We start from the raw sequence: 13768 nt of genomic DNA, 5'->3' as shown, positions 1-13768 counted from the left end.
TGCCATGTGGCACAGGACGAGTCTCTTTTTTTGCCACTCTCAGTTCCCTCTCTTCCATTTACTTCTCCCAACTCCATCCCCACCAAAATTTTAATATGTCTGACTTTCTTCAGTCAGTGAAGCAAATGCCCCTAAGTGATTTATTAAGCTGACTATTTCATAAAGCACTGACACATCTGTTTGAAACAAACACAAGTGAATAAATATTTAACTAACTAAGTAAGTAATTAAAAGCACTTAGCAGGTTTCCTTAGTCTAGTGAATGGAAGGCTAATTTGTGATGATACACAGCACAATAAAGCTGTAGAGATTCAGATGATTAGATTCTTCTAACTGGTTCCAGGGACTGCACATGCAGGCATGGGGGGAAAGCAACACAGGGACCTGTTGCATAACATGATCTCCAGCCATTGTTCTTTTGAGTGGCCTCTTCCTCTGCTCCCCACCCCAGTCAAGCCTCAGGTGAGATTTCCCATGCTCCCAAAGAAGTCTCTTTGTGGTCCCTACTTGCAGCAATGTTGTCATTCCTTTGTAAATCTTTTCTCAGGGTGATACAGTGAAAGATCACAAAGCAAGGACAGAAGCTGTAAACCAAAATCAAGACCGTTCCTCCCCAAGAACTTCTGATCATACATTGTTGAAGCCAGGTACCTGAGGGTTACTGTAGATATTCAATAAGAATATGGTTGCCTTTTGACCTTGTTCCCAACACGGACATAGAGGAAACTTGTCAATTTGCTGTTTTCTTATTTAACTTGAGGGGTGACTCAGGGGATGTATGAGTTTGTTTTGCGGAAGAAAGAGAATGCCTTTGGGAAGGGTGTGTTCACCAGATGGCCGGCCCCCAGCAGCAGTTGCAGATTGCCAAGGGGCTTATCAGGGGTGACCTTTTCGTTTTTCCAAAGCTCCTCCTGCCAAGCCCCTTAATTCAGTAAAACTCCCTCTTTTTGCTCTGGTTAATGCAGATTTGAATGAATCCATGCTCCCACCTTCTTGTCTTGACCAACTCAAATAAACCTTTCTCCATCTCCAAGCACCAATGTCTCAGTGTTTAGCTTACTGTGCACTAGGCACACAAACTTGAGATTAAGAGGTTCAGTATCATTGTCAGAGCCTTTCATTTTAAAGGTGGCAGGGAGACATTTTCCTAATCCAAGTTTACTTCAGGCTTCAGGTAGCAGAACAATCAGCTTCATATCATTTTTGACCTAAAGTTCAAGAGAGAAGTGAGTAGGATTAGAACCATTAAACTACTCAATGGGTTCTCTTTCCTGGGCCTTGTCATTCACTCACTGAGACAGAACAATGTACAGTGTTTAAGAGTCTGGCTGCCTGGGTCCCCAACCTAGCTCTGTCTCTTGCTGGTGTGGGACTTTGGTAAAGACACTTAAATAACCTGTGCCTCAATTTCCCCAAGTATGGGGGATAATTATAGTATCTATGCTATCTGCTGTTTCAATGATTAAAAGACAATATAAGTAAAGGACTTACAACAATTCCAGGAAGACAATAAGTACTATATAAATAGAAATTATTGTTTCGAGGGGGAAAACTATAGAGAAACACACCCCCCAAAGGGCACCTAGAGTTAGAAGACGTAGGTTTGAATTGTGATTCTGCCTTCAAAGGCTATGTGAGTTTAGACGAGACACTTCACACCCCCAGGCCTCAGTTTTTTCATCCAGAACAGGGGTCAGCAAATTGTTTCTGTAAAGCACCAGAGGGTAAGTATTTTAGGCTTTGCAGGCCATACAGCCTCTGTCACAATTACTCATCTCTGTTGTTTCTATTATCAAAAGCAGCAATAGACAGTATATAAATTGATGGATAGACTCTAATAAAACTTTATTTACAAAAACAATAAATAAATGCATACAGCTATATTCCAATAGAACTGTATTTATGGACACTGAAATTAGAATTTCATACAATTTCCAAATGTCACCAAATATTATTCTCCTTTTGATATTTTTAAGCTTTTTTGAGATATAATTGACATATATTATATTAGTCTCAGATGTACAACACAATGATTTGATAATTGTACACATTGCAAAGTGATCATTGCAGTGAATCTAGTTAACATTCATCACCACACCTAGTTACAGGTTTTTTTCTTGTGATGAGAACTTTTAAGATCTATTCTCTTAGCAACTTTCAAGCATATGATACAGTATAGTTAATCATAGTCACCATGCTGTTCATTATATCTCCATGACTTACTTATTTTATAACTGGAAGTTTGTCCCTTTTTGATATTTGTCAACTATTTTAAAATATAAAAGCCATTCTTAGCTCATGGGCCACACCAAAACAGGCCCTGGGCCAGATCTGACCTGAGGTCTACAGTTTTCAGACCCTTAATCTATAGAATCAGCCATGGGAAAACTCAGGGCTTCCCAAACTAGAATAATATAATGTGTGTGTGTGCGCGTGTGTGTGTATGTGTGGTCATTGTTTTGCCTTTTTAATTTGATTTATATGGAATTTAAGTGGTTTTATACTATATGTTTATCATTTATAGTTGACTAGATTTGACATATGTATTCCTATTTCTATAATATGTGTTCCTATTTCTATAATAACTTATACATCAGGCTCTTGGAGAGAGAATGACATTTCCTTTAATATCTTGACCATGGTAAAATTATATTTATCTTATATTTCAACATTTGTATCTTTCCTGAGAATATAAACTAGAAGGACTAATAAAACCAAGTCTTAAAACTTGCTACAACAGTAAAGATATATTTATTTGATCATTTTAATATTATCCTAAGGAAAACAGGAATTCTTTATCATCTATAAATATCCCAGGTATACCCCAAAGGGCAAGAACACTCCATTCCTGCACACAATCAAACAGAACTATCACATCAAAAAACAACCCACAAGGTTCCCCAACATCATCAAACATCCAGACAGTATTGAAACCTCCAGTTTTCTCACAAATATCTTAAATTAATTTTTCAGTTTGTTTTTCATTTTTAATCAAGACCCAAACAAGGTCCAAATATATGATTGGTTGCTATTTTTTTTAAATCTACAGGTACAGTCTCCAACTCATTTTTTTTTTTTTTTTGCAATTTATTTGTTAAAAAAAAACAGAGACCAGCCTGATGATGCAGCAGTTAAGTTTGCACGTTCCACTTCGGCAGCCCGGGGTTCACCAGCTTGGATCCCAGGTGCAGACATGGCACCATGTGCCATGCCATGTTGTGGTCGGTATCCCACATATAAAGCAGTGGAGGATGGCCACAGATGTTAGCTCAAGGCCAGTCTTCCTCAGCAAAAAGAGAGGAAGATTGGCAGCAGATGTTAGCTCAGGGCTAATCTTACTCAAAAAAAATAAATAAAATGAAGTAAAACAAATTTTTTTAAAAAAACCATAGGGTTTCCCACAGTTGCACCTCCACATTGTTGTTTAATGTGCTTTTCTGTCCTCTAGATTCTCTGTAAATTGACAATTGGGTCCAGGAACTTGATCAGATTCAAGTGAATAATATTCTTGTAAAAGAAAAAATTGTCTCCAATATCAACTTAGATAATTTTGCTAATAATTTTACTTAAGTAAGTACAAGCATAAAATTATGCGTAAACTTCTTTTTTGTAATTTTAATTTTTTTATTTTTTATTTTTTTGAGGAAGATTAGCCCCGAGCTAACATCCACTGCCAATCCTCTTCTTTTCACTGAGGAAGACTGGCCCTGAGCTAACAGCCATGCCCATCTTCCTCCACTTTATATGTGGACCGCCTACCACAGCATGGCTTGCCAAGTGGTGGCATGTCTGCACCTGGCATCCGAACCGGCAAACCCCGGGCTGCCAAAGCAGAACATGCACACTTAACCACTGTGCCACCTTGCTGGCCCCTGCGTAAGCTGCTTATGAAACTCTTATAAAACCAAATTTATAAAGCTCTTATAAAACCAAGTTGACAAATTAGATACAAATAAAACAACAAAGTTAAAGTATAATTTATCCGCATTGATTTAACATGACAGAATGTTTTCCTGAAAATAAGCAAGTGCACACACACAACGTGAACATGGTACTCATTCTGTAGCGCAGACTCATTTGGGTCCCTCCTCTCCACACTAATACAGGTGTGATGACTGGTTCCTTGTGGGGCGTTTTCTCCGTGACCTGCTTTGAAATTCATTTTTGATTGGCACGCATGACATCCATGGCCTTCACACAACAAGCATACACTGAGGAAAGTGCTGAGCACTTGGTGTCTGTAAACATTGGTCTCCTTTTTGTTTTCCAACCACAACTGCTTCTTTTGTACCCTATTAGCCCATGACCACAAGTCTGTTAAAATCAGAAGGCCTAAACAGATGTATCCTGAATCCCTTTCAGACATTTCTCGAAGGAACTTCAATTTTAAGGTCACGTCTTTACTGAAACTGTTAAGGAAGCTCATTGAACTATTTCTAAAAATCCCAAAGACTGAGCTGTATGCTGCATTAAATATTGTGGCTCTCTGCCCCTTTGGTGTATGTCTTTACTTTGAAAACATCCCACTGTGAGAGAGGAGCAAATGCCAGTCAAACCTTCCAAACAAATGAGGGGAAGGAAAAAAAGAAGTTTTAGGCCTGAATTAGTCAGGATTCTTTTAGTTGCAAGAGTCAAAAACCAATTTAACATTGGCTTAAATATCAACGGGTGTTTATTAGCTCACATAACTAGGAAATCCAGAGGCCTCCTCCTTTCAGACATGGATTTATCCAAAGGCATTAAAACATCAGGAATCTGTTTTGCTCCACCTTCCGGGTCAGCTTTCTCGTATGTTAACTCCATTCTCAGAGGGAGTCTCACCATGAGGTGGCCACCAGCTGCCTAAATTTACATCCTACAAGCTCTACAGGCCTAACGAAAAGAGAAGATCTTTCTCCTCAAGAATACTTGGGTAGGATAGTCATTGGCCAAGGTTGTGTGCCATCCATCACTGTGGACCAGGAGGAAAGTACTTAGACAGTTGAGGCCTACATCATGGTTAAGGTTGGGTAGAGAGGGAATTATTTCCCAAATTGACAAATTGATGTTAAGCATACCAAAAAAAGAAAGGAAGAAAGGAAGGAGAGAGAAGGGGAGGAAGAAAAGAAAAGACAAGAAAGAAAAGGCCACTTAAAAACCTTATGCTATTGATGCGGGATTGGTGAGTCAGGGAGTCAAAAGAAAGATTTCTTGGACTCTCAAGGTCTGGCAGTAGTGCTCTTTTATTCAGATAATAGCATGGGGACAGGACCCATGGGCAGTGAGGAGCTGCTTCAGTGTGTTGAGAGTTGGGGCTAAATTTATAAGGCATGGCTACGTGACTTACTTTTACTAGACAAAGAAAAGATGATGTAAAAAGTCATTAAATGGTTTCACTGCAGATGGGTTCTGGTTATTGTGTGGTCGTATAACTTTAGACATGAATCTGGTCATACAAATCGGCATGTAGGCCAGGATGCCCTGGGCTTCTCTCCCTGGGGCAGCCCTAATCCACACCATAAAATCCATTGGGTCATGTAGATCGGCATGCGGGCCAGGTCACCTTGGGCTTCTCTACCTGGGGCAGTCTTGATCCACATCACTATTATCCTCATAATAGGATATGTCATTGTCCCATGAGACATTCTGATTTCAAGACATTGGTGAGAAACAACCTTGATGGGACAAATACTATGAGCCACTCAGCTAAGCTCTTTTCACACACGACATAACTTAATGCTCACGACACCTCTTTAAGATAGCTGCTGTCATTCCTGTCTTATAGAGGAACAAACTGAGACTCAGAAAGTTTTAGGAATCTTCCCAAAGTTCCAGAGCTAATAAAGTATTAGACTAATTTGTTTGCCAAAATAAATCTCTTCATCTACAAACCAAAATCCTGTTCAAGGCATATGGCTAAAATTGCTTTTGTAGGAGATGCCTTTTCCTATTGCCAGACTGGGAGTCTCAAAAAGCCATTTCCTTATGAAAGAGAGATGTAAAGTCTCAGGGAGTATGAAGACCTTTGCTTATTTTAACAAGCTAATACCAGCAGATGCAAATCTGATCACCTCATGTGATGAATAAAACCATGAGTGATTCCTTGTGCAAGGAATTCCTGGAAGCATTTATAACCAGCAATCAGAGAAACAAGGAATATTAGAGTGGAATTGGATCTTAATCCAATTCCTTCTTGAGGAAACTGAGGCCCGGGAAAAGAGAGTTATGCCTGTAGACTGAAGAACAAAAAGGAAGGAGATTAGCACTAAAAGTTCACATGTGCTTCAGCCGCACATATTAGCTTTAATTTATGCAGGAGTACTGATAGGCCAACAAAATATTACCTTTGAAAGCAGAATAGGACTCTGAAAAGGTAGGGATTTACAACATTCAAACTTTGAAAGAAACTATACGTGAGGTAGGAAAAATGTCTAATCTCACTGATCCTTCTCACACAGGATTTCCTCTCTGTCACCTCTCCATGCAGAATTGGTAACCAAATTGGGTGAATTCTTCCTCAGAAATGTTTCACAACATGCAGGTGGTGACTTCATCACCTAAATTCCTACTATGACTCTCTTCTAGATCATTCTCCACACAGCCACCATTGGTTATCTTCCTTTAGAAGAGAGATATGGGGGCCAGCTCAGTGGCATAGTGGTTAAGTTGGTACGCTCTGCTTCAGCGGCCCAGGGTTCATGGGTTTGGATCCCAGGCACAGACCTACACACCACTCATCAAGTCATACTGTAGCAGCATCCCACATACAAAAATAGAGGAAGATTGGCACAGATGTTAGCTCAGGGAAAATTTTCCTCAAGCCAAAAAAGGAAGATTGATAACAGATGTTAGTTCAGGGTCAATCTTCCTCAGAAAAATAAAAAAGAGATGTGAATCACTATCATACCCTGGTGAAAAACATCTGTTGAGCAGAAGCAGCTTTCAGGGACCCTCACTTGTACAGACCCCTTCCAAGGACCTTGGTGGGGCTCTTGCAATGGGTTCACAAGGTCATATTTCTTTGTAAAATTTGCAAAAGTGAGATAGTTTAACTGCATCAGTTGAGACTTCCATCTCTTACCATTCCAACTTCCTATGTGTCACACTTCCTCTTATGTTGGGTGGGAATGGAATAGCTGTGGGAATTTGGCTAAAGGGAAGCTGAGTTGGGTATACATTTACTATCCACGTATTTATGTGGTTCTTTGATTCATATAGAATATGTTGCTGGCTGAGCCAGTGTAGAAATGGCTTCCAGTACTACTCTACCACCCACTGTGCCAACTCACACAACATGACAGCAAGAAGGTACAGGGTTATCAGTCATCTCATGGTATTAATCTGTCCTAGAGGGCGTTCATGATTTTGTAAGCTTTATCTCCAACAATACTTTCTGAGCTTCAAGCCCTACTAACCAAGATCCAAACCCATATTCCTAAAGGGGCTTCCAGGTAGAGATGGCATCTTAAACATTTTCTATTTCTAAAACCCTGCTAAAATGATAGTCAAGTTTTGTTGTTGTAATTGTTTTTTGTCTTTATTGGTTTTGTTTTGCTTTTAGGCATGAATCCACAAGAATGGAAAAGGACACGAGAGGAACAAAATTTTCTGAGCTGGAAAGCAGACAGAAGAAAGGAAAAGAAGTGATGAGTAGACTGGAGAGAGCTGAATCAAACTTAAAGCAGGAAAAACTGAGAATCAAAACAGATTACAATCCTCTTAAGAAGGGAAAAAATAAAAGAGTAGTCAGAAATATTTCTGGAGCTCCCAATAACATTGGAAACCACAAGGAAATGGAGTTAGTCTTGAATATTCTAAAGGAAATATCATTTCCAACCTAGAATTCCATACCTGACCAAACTATCAATCAAGTCTGAGGATTAAGGTCTTAAAAAAAAATTTACATCCTGTGCTCTTTTCTCAGAAAGCTACTGGAATAAACCAGGAAAGAGGAAGTCCTAGGTACAGGAAACAGAAAGATCCAACCTAAGAGAGGGTAAAATAACACTTCAGGATGACAGTACAGGGGATTACAGAGTGACCCTGTGTGCCAGGAGAAGAGGCAGCCTGTCTCCAGTCCCCACAGAAGTAGGTCCAAAGGCTACAGGAATGACTCCTTAGGAATAGGAAATGGTTAGACTTTATTGGGAGAGTATGAGAAGAGATTTGGACATTTGGCAGAAGGGCAAAGACTTTTGGGGTTGAATTAGTGACAAGCACATGAAATGAAATAGCAAACAAACAAAAAAATCAACTCCAAGGGCCAGCCCTGTGGCTGAGTGGTTAAGTTCACACACTCTGCTCCAGCAGCCCAGGGTTTCACTGGTTTGGATCCTGGGCGCAGACATGGCACCACTCATTAGGCCATGTTGAGGCGATGCCTCACATGCCACAACTAGAAGGACCCACAACTGAAATATACAACTATGTACTGGGGGGATTTGGTGAGGAAAAACAGAAAGAAAAAAAAAAGATTGGCAACAGTTGTTAGCTCCATGGTGACCCAAGCATCAGAGATGTTATCTATGAGTAACCTAGTGGGAGTCAGATAATACATTGCCTAAGCGGCACAGCTAACAATGGCCAGGCCAACAACTAAAAACTACAATTAACAACTGTCTAAAAAACTTTAGTTACTATCTACCCAATCAATAGTGGCTAACTGTCCACTGGTTTGAAAACCATCCTCTCTATCTCCTTAGGAAACATTCAATAAAATCCACATCATTCACCAATGCTTTTGGAATTGTGTATATTGAGAATGCAAAGAAGTAGTACATCTGAACTCAAAGCTGGTTTTGGGGAGACAACAGAGGTTACCCAAAGGGCGCAGTTACTTTTGGGTATGACACTATTTCTGAATAGTGTCACAAAGACCAACGACACAGAGAGTTGTAGCAATCATCCCAATGAGAAGCTGCTGGTGTGGAAACATTTTGTTGTTGATGATGGTGGCATTCAATTAATCAAATCACCAGCTCAAACTTTTCCATTTGATTATCAGTTTAGATACACTCAATGTTTTCAGAGGTGGGGTCAAAAGTAAAATGGTACAGAAGTGCAGTGGGGCAGTGGATATGCCTTAGCAATTCTTTTAGTGGAAAAGTCACTAATGCAAAGAAAGAAGAAAGAGGACTCTCATTCCATACATGGCATCAAGCTGTTAGCAACCTTTTCATCATGGTTCATTTAGCCACATTGAGATTGTCCCTTCACGTCTCTGGGCCACAGTTTCCTCATCTGGAAAGGGGAGATTTAAAATTGATGCTCTTTACAATTCTAAATTCTTTCATTTTAGGAGGTGGAGCAGCCCCAAAATGAAAAAAATAATTATCCTTAGAAGTACTTCCCTAGTTTTGATTCAGTAAAGAGTCAACTGGTTTGTAATAAACCAAAAATACATTTTACAGCAATCATCAAGAAAAGAACAGAATGAAGATAATCCCTCTTCTTTTTCCTGTTGAAGCCAGTTACCAACACCACCCTCAATTTTACTGCCAAACCCACTTAGTCATCAGCTATTTCGTAGCCAAGCAGAATCCATTCAGTCTTGATTATACCATGAAACCCAAGGACATCCAGAGAAGTGACAAGGAAGAGATCCTGTTTTGTTCATCAAAACATTTTTCAAATTAAGCCATCACATCCTAAAATAGTGGATTAGAATCACCCAGCAGGACTTCTTCCTGAAAGCATGCAAATGTACAATCCTTGTTTAGATGTGGAGTGTCAATTACTTGTGCAGATACAAAAATGACTATTAGCTGAGGCCTAATGAGACACCTGTCAATTTCCCTTTTTTTAGCTTAGCTACTTTCAATTCACAGGAGTCGCCCAACACAAACAGCATTTTGCTGACAGTTCTGTGTGTGCTTAAGCAGTGATAGCATTCAAACTAAAATGGAGTTTCAGATATTTCCATCCACTTCTTAAAAATTCACTTTAAGAATTACAGTATTAACCACAAATGAATGGCTGCCCAGCCTCTCAAATGAGATACAGAAATAGCATTGTTAAGTCCATCACAGAAGGGACAGCTTCCCATCATTGCTCCAGCTAAACGAGAATGAAGATTTCCTAGAAGAGTCTACAAATAGAAACTGACATTTTCCTGGAACAGAAAAATCCCAACGAAGGACAGCAGATTATCTCCCTTTGAGATTTGTGAATATATTAAATATAAGAAACCTATGAATAGTTAGGAGAGAATTCACAAATGCTTTTGTGTTTGAAAAGAGAGCATGCATTATTAAGCAACAAAAACCTTACTCAAGGTGAGTACGATGACCAAGAATGAAAACGATATTTTTTACCAGTTGCCAAATTAATACAAATAATTTGACTTAGACAAGTCTGTACTGCAAAACCCTTTACAGCCTGCGTTCCATGAAAATGAAAGTTATTTATCTACCGGGAAAACATTCCTGAACATAAAAAAAGTTTATGGATTTAAAAAGCCCTCTGGACTAACTATAGCTAATTCATACTTTGAATGATAAAATTATTTATATATTCAAATGTTCAAAGAACTCTCTGCAGAGCCTAATGAGCATGCTTTTAGAATTCTCTTTCCAAATTTAGATTTTGAAATTTGCAATGAATAAGAATGACATTGCCTTTTTACCAAGAAAAAAATAAATTAAGATTAATCAGAATATAGATAGAATAGTATTTTGTACGCCATTTAGGTTTTTTAAACAAATATTTTAAGAAAATTTTATCTACCATTGATCTAAAATGTTTTTAATAGTTTTCTTTAAGGACACATTAAGAACAAAAAGCAGAGTAATTTTAACTAGGTCTTTCCAGTTGTGTCTACAAGGGCAGCAACAAGGAATTGGGGCATGTGTAATTATATTACTAATGTTAGAACTAGATTTCTTTTAGATAACCTAAATCATCCCCTGGTTTAACCCAAGAGGAAATTCATCCATCATTTCTATTTTCATTTATCTTTTTAATATAATTCACACTTTTTAGTTCTGTTCATATTTTGATGACATGATCTCAATGTCATTTACTTGACTCTTCTAAATTCATATGGCTTCATCGGTAAGAATCCCATGGCCTATCCAATGGCAGAGTTAGTATATCTCGAGGTCTATTCTAGAGGGCTATACCATTGTAAATAAAAAGCAAATAACAAACAAAACACAAAACTCATGAGCTGCCTATTGCCACTGTCTACTGCTGTGTATGGAACGTTAAAAGCATTCAAAATGCTTTTTGAGTCAGCCAATGCTGATTGGATGGATGACTTTCGTTGAAGAAAGCAGAGAGTATATGTAAATAAACTATGCAGGAAGCCATAAAACACACAGAGCCTAGGCCTCACTTTACCACCAACTCACGGTGTTTCCCCAAGCTAGTGACCATCTCTTGGGTTCCCAGATTACCCAACTGTCATTTTCCAGGTTTATGTGCCAGGCACTACCTTAAGAGCTTTAAATACAATAATTCATTTAATCCTCACAACAATCCTATGATCCTGCTTCACAGGCAGTGACACAGGGTCCCCCACTCAGAAGGACCCCACACTTGGTTTAATGTTCTGCTGTTGCCATTTTGAAATTGGAACAAGGGGCCCAGCATTTTCATTTCACTGACTTTGGAAAAGGGGGCTCCACAAAGTATGTAACCAGTCCTGTCTATGAGATTAAAACTATTATCACTTCCGTTTTACAGATGCAGAAACCGAGGCAAAGAGAGGTTAAATAACTTGCCCCGGGTCAAAGTTGTTATTAGAGCCAGGAGTCATACCCTCTAGCCACTGTACTCAGGAGGAGAACTTGGAAGCCACTGTGCTCTGTTCCCAGCTAGTTCTGTAATTCCAACTAAGGTCGTTTACTAAAAGGAATGTTGATTTCGATCTTCTCTCCATCAATCAATGCTTTTTTTAGATGCAGAATTGCAGTGGATAAAGAAAAAGAGGTGGTGCATTCACACACAAGCCAAATTTGAAAAAAGAACTGCTTAGCTCAATGAAAGGTGAGAGGGTTTTAAATGGTGAGGGCAGGGGCTTAGCTATTTAAATGACAAGCTAAACAAGATACCTTTTGGGCTATTTCAGGCTCTGATCCCCAAATTAGAGCTTTTAGGAGTGGGATCCAGAGTCCTAGATGGGGAAGACCAAGTTAGGGCGATGCCACAGCAGAGGCAGGACACATCAAAGGAAGCACTCTACGCTGCCTTTTATAGATGTGAAAACAGCCCTACTGCCCTGTTGTCCAATGGGCACACATAAATAAAAGGCTTGCATCAGCTGAGGATCAAATACTAAAGAAAAGAGTCAAGATTTCCTGAGGGCTCTGAGTCAAAGGTCGAGTCCCCTGTGGAGAGAAGCATCTGGCCTCCTTCGCTCTCAGAATTTCCTGCCCCACCCTTTTCCATCCCCATCTTCTATCTAAGGTAACTGTGGGTGTTTGGCTTTGACTAAAATCTATGAGCTCAAGGGGATGGACTGCAGACATTCCCCATTAATCCAGGGCTTGATCCACACCATAGAGGCTCTGAGAATTATCATTATTATCGTGATTATTTGCTGTTGTTTAGTTTTCTGTTTGCATTCTGCTTTTGATTTTTAAAAATCAGAAAAAAAACTCTTCGGTTTTATTAATTGCACAACTAACTTCCAAATATAGATAAATAAAAAAGCCACCTAATTTAGGCAGAAATGATGTCTCCAAAGACACCCATGGAAGCTACTATTCCAAACCCAGCACACTTATCATTGCCAAATGCCCTTGCCCAGTGCAGACTAGAACCAACTGAGCAGACCCAGTAATCGATGGTGTCGCCTTATAGGAATGAATGGTCTTAAAGAATCTCAGAGTTCTCTGATAAAACTGCGTAATATTTCTCTCGTTGGATTAAGTAAAGCCAATGGGATCCCATAGTTCTTAGACTATTATGATTTTCTGATTGGTCGATGAAGGCCTCTGTGCCTTTTAATATTTAGTTAATTAGCCAACAACAGCCTTCTTAGGAGGCCCCCCAACCTCTGCCTTCCTGCTCAGAACTATCAGGAACCAGGGGAAGATTCCCTTCCCTGTCCCCATGTCCATTCTGCATTTGTCTGTTGTCAGATAACCTGTCACTGCAATCTGGCCTGGAATTTCTTTCAGTGGCATCATTTCTCTGAGTGCAAAGTCAGAATCACTGACCCTAAGAGAGCAAAGTTGAAGGTGCACCTGAAGGGCATGGTTGGCAGCAGGGGAGCATGGGAGGACGGTGTCTGCCCTTGCCCCCTGGACACAGAAAGCATCTGCAACCACACAGCTCCCTGTCTACATTAGCATCCCTTTACTATTCCAGGAAACTTGGAAGATGAAGTTGCAAATAACTTGAGTGTTTCAAGAACTTCCAAAAAATTTCCTTATCCAAACACTGGACTATTCACTAGCCCTCATTACAGTAAATAATCCCCTCTCAGAACAATAGAGCTCTCAACCAGACTCATCAGATGATTGTTTATGCTTCATGACTGGTTTCACAACTCTCATTTTGTCCACTAATTCTGAAGGATTATGAAACAAACTTTGCCCAATCCCAGTCAACCCAAGCCACATTGAAAGACCTGCCTTAAACCAGACCCCATAAATATCCCACCTTTACCCTCCTACCCCCAGGCAGCTACTTAGACTCTGCTTTGCCTTATCAACATTTTGATATTTGGAGGCTTTTTTCAGAGAGTCAGTAATCAATACCCCTTCCCCTCCACTACTAACTCCAATCTATTTGTCTCCCCTGACAAATGCCAAGTAATTAGTAACTGGATACAAGGAAGGCC

At 39.6% G+C, this 13768-nt stretch overlaps 1 protein-coding gene across 5 annotated transcripts in view; it reads right to left on the bottom strand.

Annotated features, from left to right (window-relative positions):
* The window catches only part of MAP3K7CL (MAP3K7 C-terminal like), a 97023-nt gene that overhangs the window by 37891 nt on the left and 45364 nt on the right, over positions 1 to 13768 (bottom strand). Inside the window, exon 5 of one of the 5 annotated variants that reach the window (XM_023629985.2) lies at positions 652 to 1208. The exons of the other annotated variants lie outside the window; for them this stretch is intronic. The gene's annotated coding sequence lies outside the window, so the exon portion shown is untranslated. The remainder of the gene's footprint in view (positions 1 to 651; positions 1209 to 13768) is intronic. 5 annotated transcript variants of the gene reach the window in all.

Source organism: Equus caballus, chromosome 26 (genome assembly GCF_041296265.1).
Source record: "Equus caballus isolate H_3958 breed thoroughbred chromosome 26, TB-T2T, whole genome shotgun sequence".
NCBI classification, from domain to species: domain Eukaryota; kingdom Metazoa; phylum Chordata; class Mammalia; order Perissodactyla; family Equidae; genus Equus; species Equus caballus.
The sequence above is the reverse complement of the archived record's forward strand: the minus strand, read 5'-3'. Positions and strand labels throughout refer to the sequence as shown.